Genomic DNA, 18,761 nt, shown 5'->3' with positions numbered 1-18,761 from the left:
TGGAATCAATACCATATTTGTGTCGTAAAAGGAATTTGGTAGGACTCCTTCTTTGCTTATTATATCAAATAATTTTTAGGGTATTGGGATTAGTTGCTCTTTGAATGTCTGATAGAATTCACTTGTGAATCCATCAGGCCCTGGAGATTTTTTTTAACGTGTTCTTTGATGGCTTCTTCAATTTCTTTTTCAGATATGGGATTGTTTACATATTCTATTTCTTCTGCTGTTAATCTAGATAACTTATATTTTTATAAATATTAATCCCTATCACCTAGATTGTTATATTTATTGCCACATAATTGGGTGAAATAATTTTTAATTATTGCCTTAATTTCCTCTTCATTAGAGGTGATGTCTCCCTTTTCATCTTTGATACTGATGATTTGGTTTTCTTCTTTCCTTTTTTTTTATTAGATTGACCAGTACTTTGTCTATTTTTATGTTTTTTCAAAATACCACCTTCTAGTCTTAATTATTAATTCAATATTTCTTTTATTTTGATTTTACTAATTTCTCTCTTGATTTTTATTATTTCTAATTTAATTTTCATCTGGGGATTTTTAATTTGCGAGCTTTCTAGTTTTTTAAGTTGCATGCCCAATTCATTAATCTCCGCCCTCCCTATATGTTAATATATGCACTCAAGGATATAAATTTCCCCAAGAACTGCCTTAGATGCATCCCACAGTGTTTGGTAGGATGTCTCATCTTTGTCATTCTCTTCAATGAAATTGTTGATTGTTTCTATGATTTCTTCTTTAACTGACTTGTTTTAGAGAATCAAATTATTTAATTTCTAATTAGTTTTTGATTTGCCTGTCTAGGTGCCCTTACTAATTATTATTTTTATTGCATTATGATATGAGAGGGTTACATTTAATATTTCTGCTCTTCTACATTTGTTTGAGATGTTTCTATGCCCTATTACATGGTCAGTTTTGTAAATAGAACATATGCAGCTTAAAAGAAGGTATATTCCTTTTTGTCCCTGTTTATTTTCGTCCACATATCTATTAAATCTGATTTTCTAGGACTTCCTTCACCTCTCTTATCTCTTTCGTATTTATTTTTTTTGTTTGATTTATCTAGATATGAAAGAAGAATATTTAGTTCTCCCCCAGTATGGTTTTACTATCAATTTCCATCTTAAGCTCTGTCAGTTTCTCCTTTATGAATTCGGATGCTAGGCCATTTGGTGCATTCATATTGAGCACTGTTATTTCATCATTGTCTATCCTGCCTTTTATCAGTATGTAATAACCTCCCCTGTCTTTTTTAATCATATCTATTTTTACTTTGGCTTTGTCACAAATCATAATTGCCACTCCTGCCTTCTTTTTCTCATTTGACGCCCAAAAGATTTTACTCAAGCCCTGAACCTTAGACTTGTGTATGTCCACCCGCCTCATATGTGTTTCTTGTAGACAACATATGGTAGGATTTTGGTTTCTAATCCACTCTGCTATTTGCTTCCATTTTATGGGCAAGTTCATACCATCAAATTCAGATTTATAATTATCAGTTGTGTATTTCCCAACATTTTGGTATCCTATCTTACTTTTAGCCCTTCCTCTTAGGCTATTTCCTTTTAAACCAGTGATTTGTTATAAACCAGCAACCCTTTTCTCCTCCTTTTATTTACTACTTTTTCTACCCCCTCCTTTATTATTCCCCTCATTTTATTTTTAAGGTCTATTTAATTCCCTCCCCCTTTTCCTCCCTCCCTTTTTAAAGCCCCCACTCCCCTGTTCCCCTTGCTTTATCATTTCTGACTTTCTCAGTTAGGTTAGAGTTCTATATCTCAATGGATATAGCTACTCTTCCCTCTCAGGATTAATTCCACTGAGAGTAACATTAAAATATTACCTCTTAATGTTCTTTTCCTCTCCTTCTTATAATAGTATTTGTCCCCTCCCCTTCCCATGTCCTCTTTGTGTATAATAGAATGTCCTATTTTTCTTATTTATTCAAGTTTCTTTTGGTGCCATCTACTATTCACCCCTCTCTTTCCCACCCACCCCCATATCATCTTAGACCATTTAGTACTCCAAACTCTCCCTGTGAATAAATCTTCTAATTACTATAATAGTGGATACTATAATAGTGAATAGAGTTCACTATGGAGAATTACACATAACATTTCTCCTTATAGGAATACGAATAATTAGGTCTTAGTGAAGCCCTTAAAGAGGCAAATTTAAAAATAAGACTTTTCTTTCTTTCCCCTCTCTTTCTTATTTACCTTTTCATGTTTCTCTTGGTTTTTGTGGTTGGATATTGAACTTTCCATTTAGTCTTGGTCTTTTCTGTGCAAATATTTCGAAATCTTCTACCTTGTTGAATGCCCATACTTTCCCCTGGAAGTATATAGTCAGTTTTGATTGATAGGTGATCCTTGGTTGTAGACCCAGCTCTCTTCCTTTCTGAATATCATATTCCAAGCCTTGCAGTCTTGTAGTTTAGAGGCTTCCAGATCCTGTGTGATCCTGATTGGTGCCTTTGATATCTGAATTGTCTCTTTCTGGCTTCTTGTAACATTTTTTCTTTTACTTGGAAGCTCTTGAATTTGACTATTATATTCCTGGGTGTTGTCTTTTCCAGATTTACTGTAGAGGGTGATCTATGGATCCTTTCAATGTCTATATTGCCCTCTTATTGTAGAACTTCAGGGCAGTTTTGTTTTCTTTTAGTATGGATTCCCAATTTCTATTAATTTTTGCTTTTTCAGGAAGACCAATGATTCTCAAATTGTCTCTTCTAGCCCTGTTTTCTTGATCTGTCAATTTCTCATTGAGATATTTCATATTTCCTTCTATTTTATCAGTCTTTTGACTTTGCTTTATTTTTTCTTGCTGTCTTGAGAGATCATTGGCTTCTACTTGCCTAATTCTTGTCTTTAGAGACTGGTTTTCTGCTATTCCCTTTTGATTTTCCTTTTAGATTTGGTCTATCCTGTTTTCCAGCTGTTTGATTTTGGTCTCCAATTTGCTTATCAATTCTTTTGATTTGGGGCCATCTTTCTCCAATTGGGAGTTTCTGTCTTGTAACCTCTTAATTTCCTTTTGAGCTATTTCCCATTTCTCTTGCCAAATCTCTTCCATATTTCTCATGATCTCAGATTTGAACTCTTCAAGAAATTTTGACTAATTTTCATTTTGGGGGGAAGGTTTGGATATGATTACTTGTTTGTTCTATTCTGGTGTTTGCTCTATTGTCTGGATTTTCTCTGTGTAAATGTTGTCGAGTGTTATAGATTTCTTCTTGATCTTTCTCTTCTGGGAAGTCTTCTTTGACTTGCCATTGTTAGCCCAGGACCCTCTCCACTTTATCCTTATGCCCAGGGTCTGTCTACAGTTTTTAGGCTCCTGAGGTCTCAGGTCTAGTTGTTCTCAGTGTCAGGCCTCCTGGTGGTCCCTTTGCTTATTCCTTTGCCTGAAGCTCCTTTAACAGTCTCAGGGAGCTGCTTCCAAAGTGATGCACCCCTCTGCACTGGGTCCCCACCCATGGTCCCCTCCTGGTCTCAGGATCCACGTCTGCGCCTGAGCTCAGGATCTGAGTTCGCTACTGCATCTGCTCCTGCTCTCAATGTCTGTCTTCAAAGTCTGCACATTGTTTAGCCTCTTGGTGTCTTAAGTCTTGCTGCTCTCAGGAGCAGGCCCTGGTGATTCCAGGTAGCTTCCAAGGACCTAATGGGTGCCACAAACTTGCCCAAACTCTTGTGGGCTGGCTTTGGTACTGTAGGTGGTGTGAGTGGGGAGTGGGGAGGGAGTTTCTCAGCTAGCATTTTAATGAGGGCAATTTCATACCCTTAGAGCATAGAAATGTCCAATCCCACTTACCTTCAATGCTGAGCCTCGTTGTGGGTTCCCTTTGTTCATCTGGATTTGTTTTTATGTCCTTTTGAGGAGTCTTATATGTGTGGGTTAGGAGAGGTTAAGCAGCTGTTTTTTTCTCTGCCACCATCTTAACCCAGAACCCTGAGGGCTTCTTGAGGGTCTTTCTTTGGACTTTGAAACCCCAATTCCCTGGTCAAAGGCATCCATTGTAAAAAGTGAAATTTGGGAAATGTATAAAACTACATTTCCCGTGATCCAACATGGTCCAACTGATTTCCGTTTCCGATGCCTTGACACAGGGGAGAGCTTAAATCTCCTGGGTTAGGAGGGAGTGGTCTCTTTTGCGAGTAGGCCATGGCCAGGAAACAGGAGACAAAATGGAGGCGGCAGTTTTGAATGCTTACAAACGCGTGGTCTAATGATTTTATCTATCAGCATGGCTTTAATTAAAATACTAATTTATATATTATACAAGCATCTATCATTTTTAATATTTATAATTATGGCAACCAGAAGTTTGGAAATAGAATTCTCAGTTTTCTAGATAGCCTAAGAAGAAGCCATGTGGCTCTGGGACCCCGAGTCTCAGAAGCGATTTTTTTCCTCGCCCAGTCCTCTCCTGATTTTCCCCAGCCTAGAGGCTATTTCACGGGGAAGAGAGACAATGGCTTTAATGGCTGCAGGGCTGCTAATTATCCATGGCCTACTCGCAAAAGAGACCACTCCCTCCTAACCCAGGAGATTTAAGCTCTCCCCTGTGTCAAGACATCGGAAACGGAAATCAGTTGGACCATGTTGGATCACGGGAAATGTCGTTTTATACATTTCCCAAATTTCACTTTTTACAATCATTGCATCTCACCCAGTAAGACTTCAACCATAAAGTCAGCTAAGTGTCTGGACTCCATTTTGGGAGTGATCTCTTAGGCTCCTTCTCTCATTACCCAACCTTGCTGAGAGATTCTTTCCAGTCTAATTTGTATTTATAGAATAGGAAATAGAAATAGAAACTGAAGGAGAAGAGGTGAGGGGAGATACTTGGGAGTTGGATCCATTAAGGTTCTCACCTAAGTGAAGGACCCCATAGGAATTGAGAAGAAGGCACCCAAATCCCTCTGCCCTTCATCTCTTTCCCTAACCCCTAAAATGTGAATAATAAAAGCCATTCATTACTCATATAGTATTCCAGAGTGCCTGAGTGACAACGAGGGAGAGGGAACCACAACTTGGTTGGGCTGCCTCCATCTTGGAGCCAGACCACACACTGTAAAATTGATTGATCTTGAGGGAGGTTTGTGTGAACCCCATCCTCACTCAGAATCAGATTGGGGTCCCCCATAACTCACCTTAGAGGGAAGTCTTGCCCCCAACTCCTGTGGGGTGGCACAACCATCCAGGCCACCCAGTTTCAAGGTGACACCCCCTCAAAATCTCCCAGAGTATATATTTGGCAAGAGGGGAGAGCTAGAAGAGAGTCTCATCCCATATATTCTTTCTTTCCTCTCTATCAGACATTGGTTACTTAGCTCTCAATTATTAGAGTGTTTACATCATATTCTAAAAAATCATCTGGCTACACTTGTCTGATGTCCTCAAAAAATCAGGGGAAAGTGAAATTGAAGCAATCCTCCAATCACTTCCTAAAAGATACCCTATTATAAAATACTCCTAGACTACATACTAAGCAAAAAGTAATACACACAGTCAGAAGGAAACAATTCAAAAATTGAGGAGCCACAGTAAGTATTATATGGGTTCTGGCAGCTTCTATATTATAGCATCCGAAGATATAAAATATGTCATTATGAAAGGCAATGGATTTAGGCCTACAGCCAAGATTCACATACAAAGAGAACATGAACATAATCATTTAGGGGGAAAAAGAGATATTTAATGAAATAGAGAATTTCTACTTCTCTACCAGGCATTCCTGACAAAGAAAAAAAGAACTAAAAAGAAAATGTGTTGATCAAATTTGATAGTCAATAAAAACACAAAAAAGGTAAACAGAAAAGTTGAAAACTTAAAGGTTACAGTTGAATGGATTGAGTGCATTCCTCCTTTGGAATATTATACTTAAGATACTTAAGAAGGCTAATTTGAGTCACAGAAGAATTTTTAAGTATTCAATATATACTTAAAGTAATTAAGACACTTAAAAACTTTCTTGATATAAGGAGAGAAATAAGGTATATACATAGAAATAAGGAAGGGAGTAAGCAGAATAGGATGGGTTGACATCCATACAAAAAATCAACGGACAAGAAAGAGTAATACAGGGAGAGGAGAAAATGATATATTGAAAGTGATAAATTATTTCAAATAAAGAGGTGACTAAGAGTCAATAAAGAAAATCTGGGTAAAGCAGGCTGTGCTTGAATTTTGTTCTCAACAGAATTAGCTTGAAGTGGGAATAACATGTGCATTAAACCAGCTATGAAACCTACCTCATCTATGTAAAAACCTACTTATGTGGAGACTAGGAGAGAAAGGGGAATAAGAAAAAGGGAGAGTGAACAAAAATGAAGTCAAATTGGGGGAAGTGATTACAAGAGGCACAGCATTTGTAAAATAGTTAAAATGGGAGAGAGAGAGGGGTAAGGAAAGGGGGAGGATAAGATAGAGGGAAACACACAATTAGTAATCATAACTGTTAATATGAATAGGATGAACTCAGCTATAAAACAGAAGAGGACAGCAGTGTGACCTAAAAACCCAAATCCCCCATTACATTACTTAAAAGAGATTTAAATTAGGGAGACACACACAGAGAAAATGTAAGGCCTGGAGTAAATCTATTAGGCTTTAATGAAAGTAAAAAAAAAGCGGGGGTAGAAATCATGATTTTAGACAAAGAAAAAGTAAAAATAGCTTTAATCAAAAGAGATAAGAAAGGAAATTACATAGACAACAAAACAACATCAATACTCTTTGTATATATGCATATATATGCATATATATGTATATATACAGACAGAGTATTGATATGAATTGATTGATATAAATATTGATATATAGTATTGATATAAATCCAACCAAAAATAAATAAGAAATAAGTTAAAGGAATTAATTCAACTTTAGAAAAGTTATATATGGTAGATCTCTGAAGAAAATTAAATGGAATAGAAAAGAATATTCCTTTTCTTGACAGTACATAGCATCTTCACAGAAACTGACCACATAATAGAGCATAAAACCATAACAACAAAATGTAAAGAGAAAATATTAAATGCATTATTTTCATATCACAATGCCATAAAAATTACATTAAACAAAGGATAGCAAAAATACTAAAAATTATTTGGGAAATAAATAATGTTATTCTAAAGAATGAATGGGCAAAAGAACAAATCAGAGAAATGATAAAACAATTTCACTAAAGATAATGAAAACTTGGAGGAATTATATCAAAATTTACAGGATGCAACTAAAATTCTACCTAGGAGAGATTTATATATCTAATTGTTTACATCAATTAAAAAAGTGAGATAAAGAATGAATTAAAAAATCTCCAATGAAACTTCAAAATGGAAAATTATAAAATCACAGGAGAGATAAATAAAATAGAAAGTAAAAAGACCATTGAAATAATAGATAAGAAAAAGCTCATTTTATAAAAAATAAACTAAAATAGATAAGCAATTGGTTTATTTGATTAAAAATAAAAAAGAAACCAAATTATCAGTATCAAAAATGAAAAAAGACCAGATTAACAAAAGCCTACATTATTCCACCACAGTAAAATAAAAAATTTAAAAACCATCAATGAGTTCCCTAAGAAAGGTGTCCTACGGCCAGATTCTACCAAACATTCAAAGAGCAATTATCCCCAATATTCCATAAAGTAAACAAGCATAGTAGTGATAACTACAGCAAGAAGAGCTAAAACAGAGAAAGAATAATATAGAAAAATAATTTTAATGAATATTGATGCAAAAATTAAAAATAAATTACTAACAAGGATATTGTAGAATTATAATAACTATCATACACCATTATTAGGTGGGTTTTAGCCCAGTAATTCAAGGATTGTGAATCAATCTTAGGAACTCTATCAACAAAATTAACCATATCAATAACAAAACATCAGAATCTACATTGATTATCTCAATAGAAGCAGGAAAATCCTTTGACAAAATACAAAGCAGTTCCTTAAAAAATACTAGAAAACATCTGAATAAAAGCTTTCTTTAAAGTGGTAAACTGCTTCTTTCTAAAACTATAAGCAAGAATTATTTGTAAAGAGAATAAACTAGAACTCTTCCCAGTGAGATCAAGGGTGAAGCAAAGATACTCATAATAAACACTATTAATTAAAATTGTACTAGAAACACTAGCTTTAGCAATTAATGCTGAAAAAACTGAAGGGATTAAAATAGGCAATGAAGAAAAATAGCTATCACGCTTTGAAGCTGATGTGATGGCATAGTTAGAGAACTCCAGAAAATTAATCAAAAAACTATTAGTAGCAAGTAATATCATTAGAAATGTTGCAGGATGCAAAATAAACACATATAAATGAGCAGCATTTCTATTAACCACCAACAAATTTCAATAGCAAAATATAGGAAAGGAAATTTCATATAAAGTAATTTTAGACACTATAAAATTCCTTGAGATATGTTTAACAAAACAAACCCAATAACTATATAAAAAACAATTGTAAAACACTTCAAACAAGTAAAGCCAGATATAAAAAATTGGAAAAATATTAATTGTTCATAGATAGGCTGGGTCAATATAATAAAAATGACAATTCTATCTAAATTAAATCCCCTATTTAGTGTCACACCAGTCAAACTACACAAAAATTATTTCCTAGAACTAGAAAGTTTCTGTGCAAACAAATTTAATGTAACAGTTTAGAAAGCAAACAATCAATTGTGTAGAAAACATAACAAGGATCTTTGAAGGCCTCCTTTTTCAAATATATAGAGACCTGAGGCAAATTTATAAAAATACAAAGTATTCCCCCTTTCATAAGTGGTTAAAGGGTATGAACAAACATTTCCAAGATAAAGAAATTAAAACTATATATAGTCATATGAGAAAATGCTCCAAAGCACTATTGTTTAGAAAAAATACAAATTAAAACAATTCTACAATACCATCTCACACCTCTCACATTATCTAATATTATCAAAAATAAAATTTATAAATGTTGGAGTGTATATAGTAAAATTGGGACACTAATATACTGGTGGTGGAAGCGTGAAATGATACAAGCATTCTGAAGCTCAAAATGGAAGCATGCCCAAGAGTCATAACACTAGGCATTCTCCTTCATACTCCAATCAGCTGGAAAATCTATACCTAATGCAAAAATTATTTATGAAGTTCTTCCTGCTGTCCACCTACCCAAAGCCCTAGCTGTAGTTCATTGCTCTGCTCATATAGGTGGCACTGACCCTTTCTCTAGGGGAAATGACTGGGCAGACACTGCTGCAAAACTAGCAGCCATAGAAAGGCCAGAATTAATTTTAACATTAGCAACCACTGATGATTTAAATTTATCACCTTCTGTAATAGCAAAGTCTGATAAAATGGAGATCAAGATGAGTGACAACCAACATTTATGGAACTTGGAATCTTACCCAGATGCCATGAACCAAGGGCAAAAGACAGTTGCTGCCACTACTATAAAAGGGAGGACCTGATCCAATAATTTTCTCATTTGGGAGAAGGGGACCCAAGGGTGGCAGGTGGGTAGGCCAATAACCTGCTCAAAGTTATCTGTATCCTGTTGCATTGATTACTAATCCTTCACATTTGAATAGAGCTACCATCTACCTGATTACTAAGAAGAACAACATGAAACCTCACTATACCTGGTCAGGGCCAAGGTACCTGGCCTGTCTAGGACCTGAGGGCAAAGGAATCTCTCCAGCCAACTGACACCATCTAAATATTAATTGATCATCCTACTTACCATTCTTAGTCTAGCATGGATTTCCAATACCTTCTTCTTCAACCTCAGCCTTTCCCCTGATTTCTTTACAATTAAATTCTTAAACCTTATCCAGGTGAGGGCTATTATTGTTCTAAAGTTAAGTCTAAGAGTCTGGCATATAGAAGGGAAAGGGGATACTTTCAACCAAATTGCAGTCAACCATGTTGTCCATATACCATCAATACCTATCCTCATCTTTCATCTTTCATTGACTCAACCCCAAGTCAAGTAGCCAGAGAGCCTGTATGATTTAGCTCACAGCTACTCACTGAATCACTTTGACTTGGGCACTGTTGGTGGGTTCTGATGTTTAGATGAGCTATAAATATTTGTGGGAGGGACCTGGTGGTCACTAACACAAGTTGGTGGCCATTCAGGCATCCCATCCTTATTCAGCTTGAGTCCTTATACCTTCTGAAGACCTTGGGCCCTCTCTCTATCAGGTCCTAATCCAGAAGCATGAGTATGACCATAACACTTCCTATAATGAAAAGGAAGTCCAAAAATGGAAGCAAAAATTTTAAGCTAAACAGATGAATGGAGTATGGGTGTCCTCTGAAGGAAAACCTCTGATCTCTAGAAGCTTTTATCAACAATTTTGCCAATCTGTTCATAAAAATGGTCATTTTGGTACCCAGGGCATCATGGACTATATTAAAAGGGTATGGATAGCTCCTGGCATAACTACTATAGCCTCTAAAGTGTGCAGCTGCCCTACCTGCCAAGCATATAACCAACATGCCTTTCATGGCAAAGCTTTTGGTGGGTGTCCTCTCACTTATACACCTTTTGAGCACATGCAAATTGATTACATAACAATGCCAAAAGGCTGGATAATATAAATTTTGTCTAGTCATAGTGGATCAACTGACCAGATGGCTGGAAGCATTTCCTACTGCCCGAGCCATAGCGGATTTTGTTGCCAAGGTGCTTTTAAAGAAATCATTCCTTGTTTTAGCCTGCCTACACGTACATGTTGATTCAGACGGGGAAGTTATTTTACTGATTCATTTTTATCTGAAATATATTCCTGTTTGGGAATAACTCCCAATTCCATGTACCATCTCACACCCAGAGATCAGGCCAAGTTGAAAGGATGAATAGAGAACTTAAAACTATGATTGGCAAATTATACACTGAGACACATTTAAAATGGCCTGAAACTCCCCCTCTGGCCCTATTTTATCTTAGAAGCAGATCTGATTGACTTATTGACTGTATCCTATCATAAGCATTGGTGATAATAGTCCATAGAAAAAGTGGACACTAATTTTGGGAATACATTGAATTCCTGAATTTTTATTTTACTATTGCCTTTTACTTTTCTAATAGAATATTTGATTTTTTCTGTTTTTTAAATTTCTTGTACTTAAAGTACATATAATCAATATGAATATTTTTTGATTCTGTAGTAATGTAAGTTTAAAATATATTTAAATTAATAAATTTTAAAATAAATTATTATAAAATAAAATATAATATTAATACATACCCCAAAGCCTTTGACTATGATAACCTTTCATTTATTGGTAAATATCATGGTACTGTGATTAATGATTCTGTCTGATTCCAGGAGAATGGAACAAAAGAGCCACAAGGTCAAGTACATCATGCAGTCCCAATGGGATTAGTGAGAAACTGCAGAGTGCCTAGCAGCACAAGGTCAAAAAGGACTATATCAATCCAGATAGGATTGTTGAACTTCTATGCCAATACTAAAGGACTTGAACTTAGTGTGAGGTTTGGGGTTGAAGCTGTTCTGACATTTATTAGATGCCAGACTTCCCTAAATTTCATCCTAGTTAAGTACTAAAGGTTAACCATCATCCTGGCTCACCCTATCCCTAAGAAGTGCAGGCAAATCAAACCAGGGAAAGACACTTTCCTTTTCACATGAAATTTGTCCCTTTTCTTTCTTTTGTAAGTGTGGCAACTTTCTGTAGTCATGGCTCCTGAATGGGTAATTGCAGAATTGCTTAAATCACTTTAATTGGACCTTGATTCAAGAACCTATTATAAGTTTATTTTTTCTTACATTTTTGCACATAAGTCTTTGACATTTTATATGTCATTCATGTTATTTTTCCCCTTTTATTTGAGTTTTTTATCTTTTTAAATTTCTTTTGCCAATTGATGCACACAACCCCAAAACTCAGCCATGTATCCTTAGCTCATCTGGGTGTTGGCCTTAATCCTCTTCAGGAGGGAATGTGTTATTAATTCTCCTCAGTGGTGTGGGGTATATATATATTTATAAATAATCAGAATATATGTATTATAATCTATAATGTAAAGTTTAAATTCTTTTGAGAGTAATTTCAGCATAAGAAATTTCCATCTCCCCAGAATCCAGACAATGAACCTGTTTGGAGAAGGCACCATGAAGATGCCTGAAAAACCTACCCTGCATCAAGAAGATCCAGAATGAACTTTGGGGTGCAGTTGATTGAACTATGGGGAGCAGAATACATTTGTTTTCAATGTACACTCTTATGACAAAGAGGATTGTCCCCTAATTGGCTTTTTGTCAATGCACCTAGCGATCATTGGATCATTGTTTTCATCCTCTTTTCTTTTTATCCCCAAATTTCTATAATTTAAAAGTTAGTTATGTTTATAAGAGCCTTCAGGGAGACCAGTCTTCCTTGGCTCTCAGAGGGGGAATGTGGTATTGGAAATTTGGGAGTCCTTGAACTAATTTTGAGGTCCCTGATCTAAACTTCCTGTGGACATTTAGGGCCCTTTCAAACTACATTTCAGAAGAACCAACTGGCTTCCTCTCTTGCATAATCATGTGGACAGGAAGTGTAATAATGTAGAGAGAACAATAAAAAGGAAGTGCCAGGATTGGCACTCTTGCTTTTCCAGCTGAAGCAGCATGGTGGTGGAGGTAATGGAGGGCCCTTCAAACTGACTCTTAACATTGCATGTGACTTCATTTTTCTAATGGTTATCAATAATTCTTTTAAAATCATAATATTTTTAAAACCTATCCTTTTATATCCATTTTTTTCTTACAACCTAGCAATACCATTACTGGGTCTGTATCCCAAAGAAATCAGAAAAAGGGGAAAGGACCTGCTTGTATAAAAATATTTTAGCAATGCTTTTTGTCATGACAAAGAATTGGAAACTGAAGGAGTGTCCATCACTTGGGGGATTAGGATCAATTAAGCATATGAATTAATTAGGAGCATTTGGGTTAATTTGGGTTTTAGTAGCTAAGAACAGAGTGAAGATACTGAGAAATTACCTTTAAGGTCATCTGGAATCTTGGGCATAGTTCCTGGTAAGGAACTCTGAGAAACTTGGTGTTTTCAGAATCCAACTATCAACAGACTCCTGAAGGTTTTTGTTTGTTTGTTTGTGTGTTTGTTTTATCTGAGGAGGAGGCTAGTGTTTTAGCTCTCTGGGAAAATTAGAAAATCAAGTGTCAGTTGAAGGAGAAAACAGGTTGGATTGTTGGAAATAAGGTTGTGGAGAACAACAGAAAGTGGAGAGTGTGTGTTTTTCCTCTTGTGGCTACAGACAGAAGCAGGCCATTTTGAGGCCTATCTTAGGCCAAGAAGCCTGACTAGGCATGAAGAATGACAGTTAGCAGAAAGAGAGATTTAAAGCTGAAAGAAATGTATAGAGGCAGTAATATTTATTATAAATAAGAAAATTATAATATAGGATAGTTTATTTAGAATAGACCTTTGGAATTAGAATAGATTAAGTAGTGGTAAGCAGGCTCAAGGAAACTTGAACAAGAAGCAAGTTCTCTTGAACTAGAGGGAGTAGGTAAAAATTAAGATCCCCTTTTAGATTAGAAAATTATTCCTAATCCTCAAACCTTTGTTTACCTTTCCATACCCTTCCTTAAACATTTTCAAAATTAAATAAGGTGTTTTTTTTTGTACTATCTCTCTCCAAGCAACTTTATTTTCAGCCACATCTGACTAGGCTCAAATCAGCTACACTGACCCTCATTAGTCACAAGTTGTTAAGCAACTGCCTGATAAATAACAACAGAAGAAGAATATACTGTATCCCAATTTCCACCCAACAGCAGAATAGCAGAATAAGTTGTGGTATATAGTTGTAATGGAATATTATTGTGTTATAATAAATGACAAATAGGCTGACTTTAGAAAAAAAAACTTGGAAAGATTAATATGAACCAAAACAACTTAAAGTGATCAGAACCAGAACTGTGTATACAGTAACAGAAATATAATATATTGATCAGCTGTTAATGACTAAACTATTATCAATAAAACAAAGTCCTAAGAAAAACCCAAGGGATTTGTGATAAAGAAAAAACGTTATCCAGAGTCAAAGAAAGAACAGTTGGAATCTGATTGCATATCAAAGCACACTATTTCCCACTTTAATTCCTTTGAGAGTTTTTATTGCATATGTGAGATGTGTCTTCTATCACTTTATAAAGAATATGGAAATAAAGATTGAGGTAAAGCATTGATATAATATGTACCAGACTATTTATCATCTTGGAAATGGGTGAAGAAGGAAGAAAACCTGAATTGCAAATTTTAAAAAAAAGTTGTTTTTTTTTAATTATGATGTTTCAGCTAAAAAATGGGAAATAGACATGTTTATAAGCATCAAAAAGAAAGTCTTGGTTGGGGTAGAGAAAGAACCAGAGTGAAAGTGGTAGAAATTGTCTAGAGAAGTAAGCAAGGGCTTTGCCACAGCACCAACATCCTCACCCCCGTTCTCTGCGGAGTCACCGTGGCTGCCAGAACCCTGTACAGGTACCCTGAAAATTGGCAGGCATTCAAGGCCCTTATTGCTACACAGTATAGTGGAGCCCAGATCCGCGTACTGTCCACACCTCTCTACTTCCATTTGATCAGACCAACCGCACCCCTGAATTCCTCTGAAAATTTGCTCCAGGCAAGGTTCTGGCATTTTAGGGTGATGATAGTTCTCTGTGTTTGAAAGCAATGCTATTGCACACTATATAAGCAATGATAACCTTTTAGGTCCTACTCCAGAGGCAGCTGCCCAAGTGTAACAGTGTGTGAGGTTTGAAGACAGTGATGTTGTTCCTCCGGCAAATACCTGGGTGCTCCCCAGACTTGGCATCATGCATCACAACAAACAGGCCACCAATAATGCCAAAGAAGAGGTCTAGCAAGTTCTGGGGCTCTTAGTGACCACCTAAATACTTGAACTTTCCTGGTGGGTGAAAGAATGTCCCTGGCAGACATTACAGTCGTGTGTACCCTTTTGTGGCTCTATAAGCAGATTGTAGGGCCATCTTTAAGGCAGACCTTCCCGAACACAAACTGTGGTTTCCTCACCTGCATTCACCAGCCCCAGTTCTGGGGAATATTGGGGGAGGTGAAACTCTGTGAGAAGATGGCCCAGTTCTATGCTAAGAAGTTTTCTAAGAGTCAGCATAAGAAGGAGCCACCAATAAATGAGAGGGGAAAGAGAGAAAAGAAGCCAAATGCCCAGGTTGAGAGGAAAGAGGAGAAGAAGGTGGCTGAGGTCCCTGGACCAAAGGATGAGCTGGATGAGTGTGAGCAGGCTCTGGTTGCGGAGCCCAAGGCCAAGACACCTTTGATCACCTGCCTAAGAGTACGTTTGTGTTGGATGATTTTAAGCACAAATACTCCGATGAGGATACCCTCTCAGTGTTACTGCACTACCTCTGGGAGTACTTCAACAGCATGGCTAATCCCTGTGGTACACTGAGTCCCACTTCCTCAGCCAGACCTTCATGAGTTTGCAACCTTAAACTGGAATGTTCCAGCACCTGGACAAGCTAAGGAAGAATGCCTTTGCCAGTGTCACACTCTTTGGCACCAAAAACAGCAGCAGAAGAAGAGAATGACAGAGTAAAAAGCAGCTGCTTAACCTCTCCTAACTGAAACATATAGGACTCCTCAAGAAGATATAAAAATAAATTCAGAGGAACGAAAGGACTCCACAACAGTACGCAGCATTGAAGGTAAATGGAATTGGGGTATTTCCATGCTATAAGGGGGTGAAACAGCTCACACTAAAACACAAGCTGAGCAACACCCTTCCCCACCCCACACCACCTACAGTGCCAAAGCCAGTGCACAAGAGCTAGAGCAAGCTTGGGGCACCCATTAAGTCCTTGGCAGCTACCTGGGGTCACCAGGGCCTGTTCCTGAGAGCAACAAGATTTAAGACCCCAAGAGGCTAAAGAACACACGGATTTTGAACACAGACCCTGAGAGCAGGTGCAAGTGCAGGCTCTTCTGTCCATGGATCCTGAGCCCAGGAGTGGACCTTGAGTGAGGACCCAGTGCAGAGGAGTGCACAAATGTGGAAACAATGCCCGGAGACTGTTAAAGGAGCCTCGAGCAGAGGAACAAGTAAAGGGACCACCAGGAGGCTTGACCCTGAGAACAACTGAGACCTCAGGAGCCTAGAGAGCACAAACAGACCCTGGGTGTGAGGATAAACCTGAGAGGGCACAGGGCTAACAATGGCAAGCCAGAGACAAGAACCTCAGGTCAAAAAAGGGAGGGGACAAGAAGTGGGAGGGAATAAATTAGGCCTTAAAAATAAAAAGAGGGGATTAATAATGGAGGGGGTAGAAAGGGAAGTTAATCAAGGGAGGGGACAAGGTTTACTGGGTTAAAGTAAACCACTGGTTTAAAAGGAAATAGTTTAAGAAGAAGGGATAAAACAAGCAGAGGATACCAAAATGTTGGGGAATACACAACTGATAATTATAACTCTGAATGTGAATGGGATGAACTCGCTCATAAAATGGAAGCAAATAGCAGGGTGGATCAGAAACCAAATTCTATCATGTGTTATCTACAAAAAACACATATTAGGAGGGTAGACATACACAGATTCAATACCTTCCTTTTAATACCTTTTTATGCCTTCCCTACTCCTCTCAGTCCCCCTGGAGCATGCTTAGGTAACAAAAAGGGTGTCTCCCATCCTACTTCCGAATTTAAGCTGCGCTGTACCTTGGTTCCCATTGTCTCATGTTTAACTGGAAACTCTTTGGAGCACAGGGAATGTAGTCTCAAAGTTCCCACGTATCCACATGAAGTTTCTGAGATATTTTTAAATGGCACCTCCCTGAATTCCAAACACACAGTTTAGATCAATATCTCACACCCTACACAAAGATAAATTCAGAATGGGTGAATGACTTGAATATAAAGAGGGAAACTATAAATGAGTTAAGTGAACACAGAATAGTATACTTGTCAGAGCTCTGGGAAAGGAAAGATTTTAAAACCAAGCAAGAGTTAGAGAAAATTACAAAATACAAAATAAATGGTTTTGATTATATTAAACTATAAAGCTTTTGTACAAACAAAAACAATGTAGCCAAAATCAGAAGGGAAACAATAAATTGGGAAAAAATCTTTATAGCAAAAAACTCTGACAGGCATCTAATAACTCAAATATACAAGGAGTTAAATCAATTGTATAAAAAAATCAAGCCATTCCCCAATTGATAAATGGGCAAGAGTCATGAATAGGCAATTTTCAGATAAAGAAATCAAAAGTATCAATAATCACATGAGAAAGTGTTCTAAATCTCTAATAATTAGAGAAATGCAAATCAAAACACCTCTGAGGTATCACTTCACACCTAGCAGATTGGCTAAAATGAAAGAAGGGGAGAGTAATGAATGCTGGAGGGGATGTGGCAAAACTGGGACATTAATGCATTGCTGGTGGAGTTGTGAACTGATCCAGCCATTCTGGCTGACAATTTGGAATCATGCTCAAAGGCTATAAAAGAAAGCCTGCCCTTTGATCCAGCCATACCATTGTTGGGTTTGTACCCCAAAGATATTATAGATAAATAGACTTGTACAAAAATATTTATAGCCGCGCTTTTTTTTGGTGGCAAAAAACTGGAAAATGAGGGTATGTCCTTCAACTGGGGCATGGCTGAACAAAATGTGGTATATGCTGGTGATGGAATACTATTGTGCTCAAAGGAATAATAAACTGGAGGAATTCCATGTGAACTGGAAAGACCTCTAGGAATTGATTCAGAGCGAAAGGAGCAGAGTCAGAAGGACATTGTACACAGAGACCAATGCACTGTGGTAAAATAAAATGTAATGGACTTCTGTACTAGCAGCAATGCAATGACCCAGGACAATTCTGAGGGACTTATGGAAAAGAATATTACCCATATTCAGAGGAACAACTACAGGATTGGAAACCGAAGAAAAGCTACTGCTTGAACACATGGGTTGAGGCGGACATGATTGGGGATGGAGACTCGAAACTACCACATCAATGCAACTATGAACATTTTGGAAATAGGTCTTGATCAATGACACATGTTAAAACCAGTGGAAATGCACATCGGCCAGGGGCGTGGAGAGGGTAAGCGGTGAAGGGGAAAGTAGGAACATGAATCATGTAACCATGTTCAATTTTCTAAAAAATGAATATTAATAAATGTTAAAAAATGTTAAAATAAAAATACTCTTAAAATCCTAAAAAAAATAAAAATAAAAAAACAGCAGCAGCTCCATTTCTGGTGTCTTGATTTTTCAGGGTCAGAAGCTTGTCTTCCTGCTGAGTTCATATTGGATGGTGGATTACGTATCCTATATGTGGCACAAAATTGGTCCTGGCATCAAGGAGGACGAGACCATGGTCCGGGAATATTTCTGGAAGGGAGCCTTACAGCACTTAGGGAAACCCTTCAATCAGGGTAAAATCTTTAAGTGCCACCCTCCTGATACCTCCTAGCTGCCTGCTGGTAGGTGCTAATTATTAAAGGAAACTGATGGTGGGGAGATGTAAGCAGGAAAGCAAGAATTGAGAATGCATACATGTGGAAGATTTAGCTTTGTGTAATGCAAGGTGGCTTACAGAAACTTTTTGCTTCTGTAATTTCTAATGGTCACAAAAAGTCAGTTAAACATCTTAGAATCTTCAGAAAGTCATTTAGGACTTGGAACTATAAATAGAGGTGAAGTTCCAACTGATGG

General features: G+C 37.0%; 1 pseudogene; it reads left to right on the top strand.

Annotated features, from left to right (window-relative positions):
• The window catches only part of LOC123252880, a 46,546-nt pseudogene extending 28,027 nt beyond the window's left edge, over positions 1-18,519 (top strand).
• The last annotated feature ends 242 nt before the right edge of the window (positions 18,520-18,761 follow it).

Source organism: Gracilinanus agilis, chromosome 1, assembly GCF_016433145.1.
Source record: "Gracilinanus agilis isolate LMUSP501 chromosome 1, AgileGrace, whole genome shotgun sequence".
Classification (NCBI taxonomy): domain Eukaryota; kingdom Metazoa; phylum Chordata; class Mammalia; order Didelphimorphia; family Didelphidae; genus Gracilinanus; species Gracilinanus agilis.
This window is presented reverse-complemented; position numbering and strand designations above follow the sequence as displayed.